This window comes from Cebus imitator, unplaced genomic scaffold (genome assembly GCF_001604975.1).
Source record: "Cebus imitator isolate Cc_AM_T3 unplaced genomic scaffold, Cebus_imitator-1.0 Scaffold825, whole genome shotgun sequence".
Taxonomy (NCBI): domain Eukaryota; kingdom Metazoa; phylum Chordata; class Mammalia; order Primates; family Cebidae; genus Cebus; species Cebus imitator.
The window spans coordinates 369,756-384,247 of NW_016108140.1; the positions used below are offsets into that span (position 1 = coordinate 369,756).

Genomic DNA, 14,492 nt, shown 5'->3' on the forward strand with positions numbered 1-14,492 from the left:
CCCGAGGTTCTTCCAGCCTCAGCTTCTTTCTTATGTTCCAGAACTGTTGCTTTATGCACATCTTCACTGTAGCCAGCAATAGGAGGAAATGAGAAAAGTTTATGCCTTCCTGCTGTGAGGAAATTTCTTTGAGGCTGTACACACAACTTCTATTTACTATTCTGGTGCCTTGCCTGCAGGGGAGGCAGAAATGGAGTCATTGGAGTGGGTATGTGTGCATTGAAAACCTGGGGAAGATGGGGAGAATGGATAATGGGGTTCATTTGCAGGCTGTACCACTTGTCTGACTTGTTGGAGACACCTGACCAGTAAAGTTGAAGCACCTTGTCGGTATTAGTTGCTAAGTGTGAGGTGTCTTTAGGACCATACGTGTTGGGGCCAGTTGCTGTGGCTTACACCCGTAATCCTGGCAATTTGGGAGGCCAAGGTGGGAGGATCACTTGAGGCCAAGAGTTCTATATCAGCCTGAGCAACAAAGCAAGACCCCTTTCTATTTATATTAAACAAAACAAAAAAACCTGTATGTGTTGAGAATGCACTAAAGAGGTAGTGTAGATAAGCCTGGAAAAGTGGAGAGGATTTTACAGAAAGGGAATCATTTTTTATCATTTTATTAAGCCAGTCAAATGTAGCAGTGGGTGGTGGGGGGTTGTTCACTTGAACTCAGTAGGTGGAGGTTGCAGTGAGCCGAGATTGTGCCAGTGCACTCCAGCCTGGTGGCAGAGTGAGACTCCATCTCAAAACAAAAAAAATAAAAAACCAACAAGAAAAAATGATAGAAACTCTGCAGCGTAGTGTGTCAAATGGAGAATATAGGTGAATCATGTCTGCTCTTCACATGAATATAAAAATCTCCTTAGAAAAATAAAGTACACAGGGAAGGTAATGGGTCCAATGTATTAGACATCCCTCGTGGTAGGGCAGATAAGAGTATCAGAAGGGAGGATCACTGCAGTTAAGTGAATTCTTCCTGAACTTCCCCTTCCCATCTCCTAATTTCCCATCCTACAAAATTGTTCATCATTCCTCTCTGAATTTCCCATTTTTCCTCCAGACACTTCTACTTTTTACACATGAGGCTATGTTTGCTTAATACATTTAATATATTATTAATAATAACATAGACATACACTTTATATGTATATTACATGTATAGGCTATGTTATTACTTGTATAATACATTAGCTTATATTTAAAGTGTGCTTCACCAATTAAAATAGTAATTGTATACTTGTCTAAGGCTGTATTATTGTTTGTGTAATATACTAGTTTGTATTGAAAGTGTTTCATCCATTAGAATACTATAAATTCCTTAAAATGGAAATTAATGTTTTAAATCTTACAACTTTTGCACACTGAACATCATGTATTAAAAAGTATACTATGAATTAAATAGGAGGTCTTGAGGAATCGGTAAACTGAGGCAATCAGGGAGAGAGGTCATTTCAGGAATGAGGTAATGGTTTGACTAATGTATAAAAGTGGGAGGGAGTGTGGGAACTAAGACATCTTCTACAGAGGTGTGTGTTAAATAGCATCTGCATAAGTTGAACAGAATCAACTTAAGGAGAGGCTCCTAAATGATAGCAAAGTAAAGTTTATCAAATGCAGTTCTTTCAGTTAATCACAGTAGGATGAAGGGATTGAGATATCTCTTTTCCTCTCTTTTATTTATTTCCCTAATTCTAAGGCACCATATGACCAGGACATGACTTTTTGTCTGATACGTGTCAAACCAAAAGGGAAAACAATGTAATTAGATTTAAATTCTTAACTGTACCATCAAACCACACTGGACTTTTTACAATCATTTCTATCAACTGCCTATTCCCTCAATCTACCAATGGAGGACAAAGTAGTTTCCAGCAGAGTAGGATCTCAATGATTTGTTAATATTTGATCCATGAGACTGGATAGTCTCTTAGTCAGTTCAGGCTGCCATAATAAGTTACCACAGACTGGGTGGCTTAAACGACAGAAACGTATTTGTCACAGTTCTAGATGTTGGAAGCCCAAGATTTGGTTGCCAGCAAGCCCAGGTCCCCAGTGAGGGCGCCCTCCCTGTTTTGCAGATGGCTGGGTCCTTGCTCCCTACTCACATGGCAGAGAGCACAGAGAGAGAAGAAGCAACCTCTCGTTTCTTTGCGTATAAAGCACTAATTGAATCATAAAAGCTCTACCCTCGTGATTTAATTACCCCCAAAGGTCTGATTTTCAAATTGCATCACATTCATGATTATAGTTCCAACATAAATTTGATGCTGGGTTTGGGGGGATGGTGGTGCAAACATTCAGTCAATAGCAAGTGTCTTTCCCAGAAATGAGACATTGAGAATGAGAGAAAGTTACTCTGCCTGATGATGGGAATTGTAACATATAAGTTCAGGAATTACTACAGGGCCAGGTACAGTGGCTCATGCGTGTAATTTCAGCAGCTGAGGTGGGCAGATCATTTGAGGTTGAGAGTTTGAGACTAGCCTGGCCAACAGGGGGAACCCAGCCTCCACTAAAAATGCAAAAATTAGCCAAGCATGGTAGTACACACCTGTAGTCCCAGCTACTTGGGAGGCTAGGTTATGAGAATTACTTGAACCTAGGGCCCAGAGGTTACAGTGAGCTGAGATCGCACCACTGCGCTGTAGCCTGGGCAACAGAGCAAGACTCCATCTCAAAAAAAAAAAAGAAAGAAAAGAAAAAGAATCATAGAATCGTTATAGGTCAGGCTCTACCTCACAAACCAATGAATCACAGGAAAACAGAAGGAGACAGAAGAGTGAAGCAGATTTGTGGAATAAAGCAAAGAGGAGTCAATTCAAAGAAAATTGCCTGGTACCTAGTTCTTGCTTTAAGTTCATTCTTGAGACTAGGCTATATCCCTTCCAGTGGCTCTCCGAGATGATTCTGACTCTGTATCCTATTGTTTAAGTTCTCTTTTTGTCTCTGTTTTTCTTTGCTAGCTTACGTTGTATTGCATTATTTGTAACTAAATAGTCATGCACAAATTATAGAGATTATGTAGTGTGGTTTTCAGTTCAAACACACAAATATCAAGAAACATGAGACCTAAGGTTTTTATACACAGAATTTTGATCCAATAGTATATACAATAATTCATTAGGCTCGGAAATGAGATACGCTATTTCATAGTACGTAATTACCCAAGATTAAGTTGGGCGGTGAATACAGCATCATTTTTACAATTGCTTATTAGTTGCAAAATAATTTAGAATATGGACTATTAATATTACATGACTTTTTTTCCTCCAGATTTGCCTTGTTTTCTTAAAATTGGTAAGGCTATGTGAGTAAGTAGTTTCAGTTAATAGCATGCCCATGAACAGTAGCTAGTGTTAGCTGAGTGAAGATTGATTATAAAAACAGAAACTCACACGGTAACACATTTAGAGAAAAAGCAAGAAGAAATAATGGCAGAAAGTAAACCTGACCATTTGTGTGTGTGTGTGTGTGTGTGTGTGTGTGTGTGTGTGTGTGTGAGAGAGAGAGAGAGAGAGAGAGAGAGTTAGGTATAGGTATATGATATTTAATTATACTGTTTTCAGAATTTGCTGATAGATTGTGTGGGGGTCCCTATTAGGCATATAAGCTGATATGTTGAGCAGTTTTTGAGAATTAGGTGGGGGAATTCAAGCTAGAGATGTAAATTAAAGTTAACAAAATACAGGCTATATTTATGTCCCTGAGACTGGAGGAGATCTTCCAAAGATGTGAAGACAGTAACAGAGTTTACATGCTAAGGCTTGTGAGAATTTCAAATTTTAGAGATTGAGAACATAGTAGGTAAAACATATATCCTAATAAAATACAATGAAAATTGTGATTAAGAGCTCATGAGCACATTTTACCTTCTTGCCAAAGTCTCACCGTGTGACAGCGATATTTCCTTTTTGAACTGCCAGCAGCCATGGCTTTGTTGAAATTTTGATGTAGAAAGAGGATGCCACTAGGATATGCCGGCTTGACTAGTCAGTGACCAGATTGCCCTAAACATTATATGAATGTTATCTAATATGTGTAATAGTCTCCTAATGTTCTCTATCTTTGTTGACTTTAATTTCCACATGGCTAGCAGAATAACTTTTCTGAAGTAAAACTGTTTATGTGTTTAAAATACTTCAGTGGTCCCCTCTTGACTTCAGGAGGTCAAATTCCTCATGATAGTACACAAGGCTCTCCATCCCCTTCCTCTCACCCACCTGCCCCAGCGGTGTCTCTCGCCACTTCCCTGCTGGTACTCCGAGTTCCTTAATATTTCCCCTGATGTTTCATTATCATTTATCAGCAGGCGTCCATACATGATGTGCCCCAACCTGGCAAACTATTTTCCAACCATATGCATTGACATTTCTGACATCTTTTAGGGAGCCCTGTCTGAACTCTGAATTCTGGGTTAGATACTTTTTCAGTATCCTTCCTGACATCTTTTTCTACTGTGAAATTAAGTAATTCAAACTTGGAACTGTTGGAACTTTAAGGTATTTTAAGCCCAGAGAGGATTCTGGCTATGTGGCCGAGTCACATAGTGTGCAGCTGGAACTTCTGCTTTTTCCTGTAAATGATTAGGAAAGGGGTTGTGACAACAGAGATAAGACTTCCCTCAGATCATCACTCCTCCTCATGGAACGTTAAGGCAATGCTCCTTTTATTGTGGCAATCTGTAACCTATCAAATGACTATAACCTATGCACTGACCTTGTATGGAAAATGTTGTAACTCCCTATATAAATGAAACCCTAACTTATCCACTTACGAATGATGACCCATTCTTTTAGAGTATGTGTTTTCTGGGTAGTCATCCTGAAGCTTTGCACTCAGATAAACACTATACTTCACATAATTTCTGAATGTCATTATGTTTGACACTACTCTGCATTGCAGTTTCCAATGTAATGAGATAGAGAATATATCCAGAAAAGTGGTTCTCCACTATTTGTCTGCCAGGGCACATTTGACAATGTCTAGGGACATTTTTGGTTGTCACAGTTGGGGAGATGCTACTGGCATCTAACTGGTAGAAGCCAAGGAAACTGGTAAGCATCTTACAATGCACAAGATTGACCCTCCAACAAAGAATTATTCAGCTCAAACTGGCAATCATGCCAAGATTGAGAAATCCTGCACTGGAATGAAGAGCGAATTACTTGAGCCTTGTTGAGGTTGAGGGTGTGCAGGGGCAGCCCACAGCAGGGAGTAGCTCGGAATCTGAGGGCAGGGAGAGTTGGGATAAGGAAGGAGGAGAAGTGTGAATAAGAAGCCTGGATGGGTGAGGATGTAGAGAGTTTATCAGCTACATATGGGAAAGGAAATGGTGTTTAAAGAAGATGTTTAGAGGTGTGTTCCAGGTGAGCCACTGAGGGAAGCCCTCTCCCATCTACACTGGTCTGCTACCTATTGGAACATACGCTCTCCATGGCTTGTTATACCCTCACCATCCCACAAGCTTGCCTAACGCACCGTATTTTATTGCTATTGTTGTTTTGTTTTAAGCTTATGGCAGCCTGAAGCCCTGGCTCTTGGTTTCTGTCTCTAGGGAGAAGCAGAAAAGAAATGAGGAAGGGGTTTTACTGGCCCAACCAGAAACAGAACTAAGAATCCATGGCTGTATTCTCTCCCTTGACATCACTGAAAAAGAAATGCTTATAAATGCTTTAGATCTATTCAATCATTCTAATCTTAGTGGCATGATAGATTTCTTCTATAAAATTTAAAATTTTATTTTGGAAGTAGGACCTTTGGATATTTCAGTGCTTGAAAACAAGTGAATAAATCACCAACATTGAAATACCAGGCACTGTTGAAGTATGCAAGGGAAATATTTTGGAAGTAGACAGACATTGCAACTATATCCTTCAAATTAATTCTTACTGGGGACTTTTTACCAAGCTGCTGGCAAAAGTATTTTATTAAAGACAGTAATTTATAATCTGATATGATGGGTGATCAGGAAATACCCCTGATACAATGCATGTTTTTCTGTGTGCCTGTGTGTACATATGTAGTGGGTAGGAAGCTGACTTATTTATGTTATAGGCTACCTTGTTATACATAAACACAGACATATACATTCACATGCATATTTTCTCTAACAGCTTGCTTCTAAATTCTTTTTTTTTTTTTTTTTTTTGGAAACTGAATTTTACTCTGTCACCAGGCTGGAGTCCAGTGGCTCGATCTCAGCTCACTGCAACCTCCACCTCCCCGGTTCGAGTGAGTCTCCTGCCTCAGCCTCCTGAGTAGCTGGAACTACAGGTGCGTACCATCATGCCAAGCTAATTTGTGTATTTTTAGTATAGATTGGGTCTCACAATGCTGGCCAGGATTGTCTTGAGCTCTTGACCTTGTCATCCACGCATTTTGGCATCCCAAAGTAATGGAATTACAGGGCGTGAGCCACCACGTCTGTCCCCTAAATTCATTTTTTACTGTGGCTTTTGAATTCAATTTAAACAACGCAGACTTTTCAATCCGATAATGGATATTCCACTTTCTTGATGATATCTAAAAAATATACTTGGAGAATCGCTTGAACCCTGGAGGTGGGGGTTGTGGTGAGCTGATGTTGAGCCATTGCACTCCAGCCTGGTCAAAAAGAGTGAAACTTGATCTCAAAAAACAAAACAAAATAACAAAACAACAACAACAAAATATACATTACCTTCTTTCTCTCTAAAATAGGGCTAAGTGTTTACATTTCATGTAGCTTTTGAAAGGATTGGCTGCTTCAAACCATCACACAGTGACAGGCAAGAAACCGAACCACACCTACCACTCTTGGTCAGTGTGATTAGGTACAAGTGGGGTGAGAAGTGAGAACTTAAAAATACAGGAAAAGGATGACATTTAGTAGTGTTGATACCTGTTGCAACTTAGAATTTCCATTTCTAAATTTGAACTCTAAAGGGGAACTTTGATAACCTGCCAAAGAGATAAAAATATTGATACTTATGTTTGTAATACCCAAAACTGGGAATAATTTTACATTTCCATTATGAAGAGGAATGCGTAAATAAATTGTAATACACTCACACATAAATATTCAGACAGCATTTAAACAGAATGACCTAGATCTAAATATTTAATGTTCAGTAAAATGACATTTTTTTGCAAACAGAAGAAGTGAAGAAAGTGAGACTGAGATGGTAATGCAGATAGACTTTATAACCTGATGGTTCCTTTAAAATCATGGAGCAAATATTATAAAACATTAAAGTTTCTCATATCTGGATAGCATATTTATTTCTCACTGTGAGTAGAATGTGCTGGTGGGTGTGCCTGCTCTGAGTAAGAAAGAGAGAGGAACGTTTTGATGTTAGAGGGGTTTTATTCATAATTTTTTAAAACTCTGCTTGCCGTTTTCTAAGGCATGCTCTAACTTAGAAAAAGAGATAAGGTGTTTAAGTTAAGAAGCTTGGTATTTCTAATCAGTCATCAACTCTATTCAGTTTGCTTCTTCCTTTTTATTTGCCTGAATTACCACCTTTTTCTTTAAGTTACTGGTAAAAGCAGCATTTATTCTTAGAAAATTAAGTTGTAGATGCACAGTCAGTTTTATAGATATGTTTTTTAATTTCTTCATTTTAAATATTGCCCTGGGTTTCTATGTTTCTGCACATTAGTAGAAGGTTGACTTTAATACTTAGAAATGATAATTATTATCTCAATTGCCTTGTGCCTGGAATTAGAATTGCTTTCTTTGGTCTTCAATCTGTATCCAATATGTATTTTGTTGAGTTTGAACATGCATACACATGTGATACCATTTAGTACCATCAAGGTAATAAACATTTATAACTTTCAAAACTTCTCTTGTATTCTTTTATGTGTGTGGTCTTTGTTTATTATTTTTGTGTATAGTAAGCACACAACATGAGAACTATCTTCCTAACATGTTTTTAAGTACACAATGCCATATTTTACCTGAAGGTACTATGTTGTATGGCAGATCTCTAGAACGTTTTCATCTTGCCTGACTGAAGCTTCATACCCATTGAGCAACAATTGCCGATTTTCAACTCATTGAAGCCCCCAGTAATGACAATTCTATTTTCCTCTTCTGGGTTTTTGACTATTTTAAATCTCTCATATAAGTGTAACCACATAGTGTTTGTCCTTCTGTGACTGTCTTATTTCATTAGATTAATGTCCTCTGCGTTCATTCATGTTACTACAAATGGAAGGATTTCCTTCTTTTTTACTGTAGAATAATATTCCACGGTATGTATATGCCCCTACTTTCTTTATCCATTCATCTGTTGACAGACATTTAGTTTGTTTCCTTATTTTGGCTATTGTGAATAATGCTACGGTGAACATGGGAATGCACACAGTGCTTCAGGATCCTGATTTCAATTCCCTTGGATGTATACACCCAGAAGTACGATTGCTAGATCACAAAGTAGTTCTCTTTTTAATTTTTGGAGGAGCCTCTGTACTGTTTTCCATCGTGGCTGCATCATTCTCTACATTCCCACAACACAGTAAAAATGGTTTCAGTTTCTCAATGTTCTCGAAACACCCATGATATGGTTTGGCTCTGTGTCCTCATCCGAATCTCATCTTGTAGCTCCCATAATTCCCATGTATGGTGGGAGGGACCCAGTGGGAGATAATTGAATCATGGTGGTGGGCTATTCCCATACTGTTCTCATGACAGTGAATAAGTGTCATGAAACCTGATGGTTTTTAAAAAGCGAGTTTCCCTGCACAAGCTCTCTCTTCTCTTGTCTGCTGCCATGTGAGATGTGTCTTTCACCTTCTGCCATGATTGTGAGGCCTCCTCAGCAATGTAGAAAACTGTGAGTCCATTAAACCTCTTTCTTTTGTAAATTGCCCAGTCTCAGGTATGTCTTTATCAGCAGCGAGAAAATGGACTAATACAACTTGTTACCATTTGGCGTTTTTCTTGATAATAACCTTCCTAACAACTGATATCTCATTGTGATTTTTGATCTGGATTTTCCTGATGATTAGTGACATTGCGCACCCTTTCATATACCCATTGGCTGTTTGTATGTCTTCTCTGGAAAAGTGTCTATTTTTATAGACAGCAGGCACTACATTTACCATCAGAATTCTTCATTTTTTATTTTTCTTTAAAATGTTTATTTTTTATTAAAATTGCATGTATTTAAGGTGTGTGTCGTGATGTTTTGATATACATGTACACAGTAAACAGAATACTACAGGGAAGCTACTTAATGTATTCCTGTCCTGACACAATTACCATTTTTGGCGGTAAGAGCGCTTACAATCTGCTCTCTTAGCAAATGTCAAGAAAGGTTATTAAGATTTATGCCTGTGTGTTCTTTTAGGAGTTTTATAGTTTTATCTCTTGTGTTTAGGTCTTTGATCCATTTGGAGTTAATTTTTGTATAGAGTAGGGGTCCAAATTAATTTTTAAAGATAGATATCCAGTTTTCCTAAAACAACTTGTTTAAAAAGATTTCTTAAAGAAGGGTGCCAAGATAATTTAATGAGACAGTCTTATTCAGCAGAGAGAAGTGAGTACCCAAAAGGAGATTAAAAAATAACCCCTTAAAATGTGAAAATTCAATTTCCACAACACATGGATTCTTAGAAAAGACAACTTAAAAATCCCTGCCAAGCAAAAGGTGAATGAAAATCAAAATGACAGGAGAATCTGGACGATATTTACTTGGGGTTTAACAAAGAGACAAAGGGGGAAAAAAGTTGAAGAGGAAGACATAGGGACATCCAAGTAGCCAAAATTACATATGTCAGAGAAAAAAATATTAAAATTGAAACAATTAAATATCTTGGAAATGACAGATATGGTAAATTAATTAAAATTACAAAGAAATCATTAGACTAATGAAAGTGAGAATGCATAAATATACTAATTCATTCATAAGAAATTAATAGAGTAAGATATAAAAACCATGAGAAGACTTGTGAAACTTGGAGGATAAACGAATAGACTTAACAGGATTTTAGCTAATAAATGTTGACAAATGGCCAAGAAGAGAAAGATGGTAGAAAAGTAACACTCAAATTGATAATGACACAGAGTTTACTAGAAATGAAGAAAGAAATGTCTCTAGATGGGAAATTAGCTGTAAGTGTTGATAATAATAAAATTAAGTCAGCTACCAAAGAAAAACTGCAGAGCATCATGAAAAAGAGAAAACTTGAAGATGCTACCTGAAGTACTAGACAGTACCCACAGAGGGAAGTCAATGGCATCTAATCAAACTTCTCATCAGCAACAAGAGTAAAATCTTCAGACTACTATGGTAATATGTAATTCTACAACTGAATTATTAAAGATGGAGGGAAATGATGATTGTTTTAGAAATCTAAAGACAGTAATGGCATATCTATATTCTCACTAATAAAAGGAATGTAAAGTAATGGAACAGTTTCAAACTTAGAATGGTGGTTTGAAATGCCTGAAATTCAAATTAATGAATTTTACATTTTATGTTGTAACTCTTGTTTGAGTTTTATCAAACAATATGCTTATTTTGTAGGATGCATTCTGATATTTTGTTTTAACTAAACATATCACAGAGATTTTATAAAAAAAAAAAAAAAACATTGCTTAATATAAATTCAAATGGTGTTCCTGCATTCAGTGACCAATTAAGAAATGTGATTAGGCTGAGAGCAGTGACTCATGCCTATAATCCCGGCACTCTGGGGAGCCGAGGTGGGCAGATCACTTGATGCCAGGAGTTCGAGAGCAGCCTGGCCAAAATGGCAAAACGCTGTCTCTACTAAAAATACACAAATTAGGCAGGCATGTTGTTGAATGCCTGTAATCCCAGCTACTCGGAGGCTGAGACATGAGAATCGGATAAATCTGGGAGCCATAGGTTGCAGTGAGCCAAGATTGCACCCACCACATTCCAGCCTGGGTGAGAAAGCGAGACTCTGTCAAAAAGAAAAAGTGATTTTTTGAAAGCTACTCTTAAACTAGTAATAAAAACAAAATATTCACAAAACATCAACATAGAAAATTACAAAATGTTTGTGAAGGACACAAAATATAATCTTAAAGGGGGAAAATGTTACCTTCATGATACAAAAGGCAATTTGTCCCAAATCACCTGTAAATGTAACGCAATTCAAAATACCAAACTGTCTCAGTGTGGTGGCACACACCTGTAGTCCTAGCTACTTGGAAGGCTGAGGTGGGAGGAGCTCTTGAGTCCAGGGTTTTGAGGCTGTAGTGAGCTGTGCATCACTGCACTCTAGCCTGGGTGACAGGGTGAGACCCTGTTTCTAAAAACAAACGAAAAATCGCCAAAATGATTTTTTAAATGAAACTTCACATGTTGTTAGTAGAATTCACATAGAAGAGCAAAATGTCAGTAATGGCCAAGGCAATTTTGAAGAATCATAAATTTGCAGTCTCTCCTTGACAAATCTTTTTATTATTAAAAAGCTAAAGTATTTAACACAATATGATATTACCAATAAAAAAAAAACGCTAAATGGGGGTCAGGCCCGGACCTGCGCCACCTCAAGATGTAAAGTGTAACACGGGGGTTGGGGTGGGCAGCGTGGGCTTGTGAGGCCTGTGGGTCTCCGCATCCCCCAGCTCCCCCCGCAGCCAGCTCCACAGTGGTCTGCTCCAGTTGCCGCCTGTGGATTCGGGTTCCAGCCTGAAGGCTACCTGTTCTCCAGTGCTCTCCACCGCCCTGCCCCTGTCCACAGCTCCCCCCGCAGCCAGTTCCGCAGTGGTCTGCTCCAGTTCCAGACTGAAGGCTACTCATTCCAAATTCTGGGGTTACTGCGGCGACCACCAGAACAGCCTTGGCGCTATGTAGGAGCCAGGAGCTACTCCTGAGCCCTACTTGAGGCTGGTCATGGAGAAGCTACACAGGATTGTGGCAGCACTGCTGGAAAGTATGGTATCAAATTCTAATGGTTTTCCGTGGGAATTAGTGGTATGGGCAGGTGTTATTGGATTTGTTGCTATTCCCCTTTTTCTGTGGAGAAGTTTTAGGTCAGTCAGGAGTCGGCTATATTTGGGAAGAGAGAAGAAGCTCGCTATAGAGCTTTGTGAGCAAATTAAAGAAAAATGTAACCTACTTGAAAGATTTAGTTTTCTACAAAAAAGCTATGAAGGCTGTGAAAGAGAGTCATCTTTACAGGACGTCAGCTTTGAGAAGCAGGCAGCAGAAGCAGAAAGTTTGGGGGCAACCTGTGAAAAGCTGAACAGGTCCATTTCTGAAATGGAGGACGAAATACTGTATCTAAAAAACGAGTTAAAAGAAGAGAAATACAAACATTCTAGACAACATCAGTTGCTGGCGGATATTTCAGAAATAGGACAGTCTCTAGAAGACCTGTCAAAATCCCTTAAATCACAACTAGCCAAAACGTCCTTTTATATATTTCAAATGAAGAGCGAACAACTGAAGACAGCGATAAAACGTGCTTTGAATGAAAATTCTCAACTTCAGGGAAGCCAAAAACATCTTTCGCAAGAAGCTGAAATATGGAAAGAACAAGTGAGTGAACTTAATAAACAAAAAATAATATTTGAAGACTCCAAAGCACACACAGAACAAGTCCTAAATGACAAAGATGATCACATCAAGACGCTGACTAAACACTTGCTGAACATGAAAGATTGGGCTGCTATGCTTGGAGAAGACATGATGGATGATCATAACTCGAAAGTAGAAATGAAGTGTGAATCAGAAAGTGGCGCCTCCTTAGCTGACCCTCCAAAAGGAGCTTTGAAGAAACTGATTCATGCTGCTAAGTTAAATGCTTCTTTAAAAAGGTTAGAAGGAGAAAGAAACCAAATTTATATTCAGTTGTCCGAAACTGATAAAACAGAGAAGCAGCTTATGGAGGATATTAAACATCTTGAGTCTGAACAAGCATCTTTGCAGTCAGAAAACACAGATTTTGAAAGTGAGAATCAGAAGCTTCAACAGAAACTTGAAGTAATGACTGAATTACATGAAGAAACGACAATGAGACTTTACAAAACATTCACCGTAGAGGAAAATGACCAGTTACAGACACAAGCGAAACTTTCTAAACAAGACGAAAAGATCAACTGTACCACTGACCAGCTGGACAAGTATAGAAAGCAAGCCCAACATCTTGAAGAAGAGTTGGAAAGAATGATTCTTTCTTATCAAGACCAGATTTTACTCCTTAAGAAAAAAGCACATGACAATTGGTTGGCAGCTCGGACTGCTGAAATAAACCTCAATGGCTTCAGGAAAGAAAATGCTAAGTACAGACAAAAATTAGCTGACACAGAGATGAAATTCAAATTTTTATACAAAGATCCTTCTGCAGTTGATGTTCCAAACACAGGATTTGGCAGAAAGCATTACACATATGTTACCGATATGAGAAGAGGAACTCCTTTCCCCCCACCTCCCCCAGGAACCCTGTTTGGAGTTTCTCCACATGATTTTCCACCAAGCGATTTCCCAGGTCCACCATATGCTCCATTTGCAGTGAGGAATGCCTATCCACTCCGGGGTTTTCCTCCGAATCTTCCACCAAGACCTGGCATTTTCCCCCCAACCCCTAAATATTGAAGATAAAAGTGAGTTCCTTGCAGGGTTGAGTCCATCTTCTAATGACCCTGCTACTGAACAAAAATAATTCTGATTGACCTCAAGTTCCCTTCAAGATACTTCTGCCTTCCGATAAGCCTGCTATTGAACATCCAAAACAACAGCAAGACAGCAGGCAGTCCTTGTGTTCTCCTCCAAAGTAGTTGTTACTGACCTTGAGTCTCCATGAAGATTGATTCCAACTTAGAGTGAGCCTGCCACTGAACATCTGACATCACAACAACAAAGCTGGCGGTCTTTGTGTTCTCCTCCCAAGTAGTTGTGACTGATCTTGAGTCCCCGTCAGGGTTGACTCTGCCTTCAAGTGAGCCTGCCACTGATCATCCCGCAACACAGCAAGAAAGCTGATGGTTATGTTCTCCACCCAAATAGTTCTAACTGATCTTGAGTCCCTGACAGTGTTGACTCTGCCTTCAAGTGATCCTGCCATTGAACATCCGGCACCACAGCAAGAAAGCTGGCGATCTTTGGGTTCTCCTCCCAAGGAGTTGTGACTGATCTCTAGGCCCCATCAGGGCTGACTCCACCTTCAAATGAGCCTGCCACTGAACATTTTGCACCACAGCAATAAAGCTGGTGGTTTTTGTCTTCTCCTCCCAAGTAGTTGTGACTGATGTCAAGTCCCTGTCATGGTTGACTCCAACTTCACTTGAGCCTGTGACTGAACATCCGACACCACAGCAATAAAGCTGGCGGTCTTTGTGCTTTTCTCCCAAGTAGTTGTTATTAATCTTGAGTCCCCATCAGGGTTGATTCTGCCTTCAAGTCAGCCTACCACTCAACATCTGGGACCACAGTAGGAAAGCGCACGGTCTTTGTGTTCTCCTCCCAAGTAGCTGTGACTGATCTCGAGTCCATGTCAGGATTGATTTCACTTTCAAGTAAGCCTGCTCCTGAACA

General features: G+C 39.1%; 1 pseudogene; it reads left to right on the top strand.

Moving 5' to 3' along the window:
* LOC108297666 overlaps positions 1-333 on the top strand; it is a 4,921-nt pseudogene extending 4,588 nt beyond the window's left edge.
* Positions 334-14,492: the final 14,159 nt, after the last annotated feature.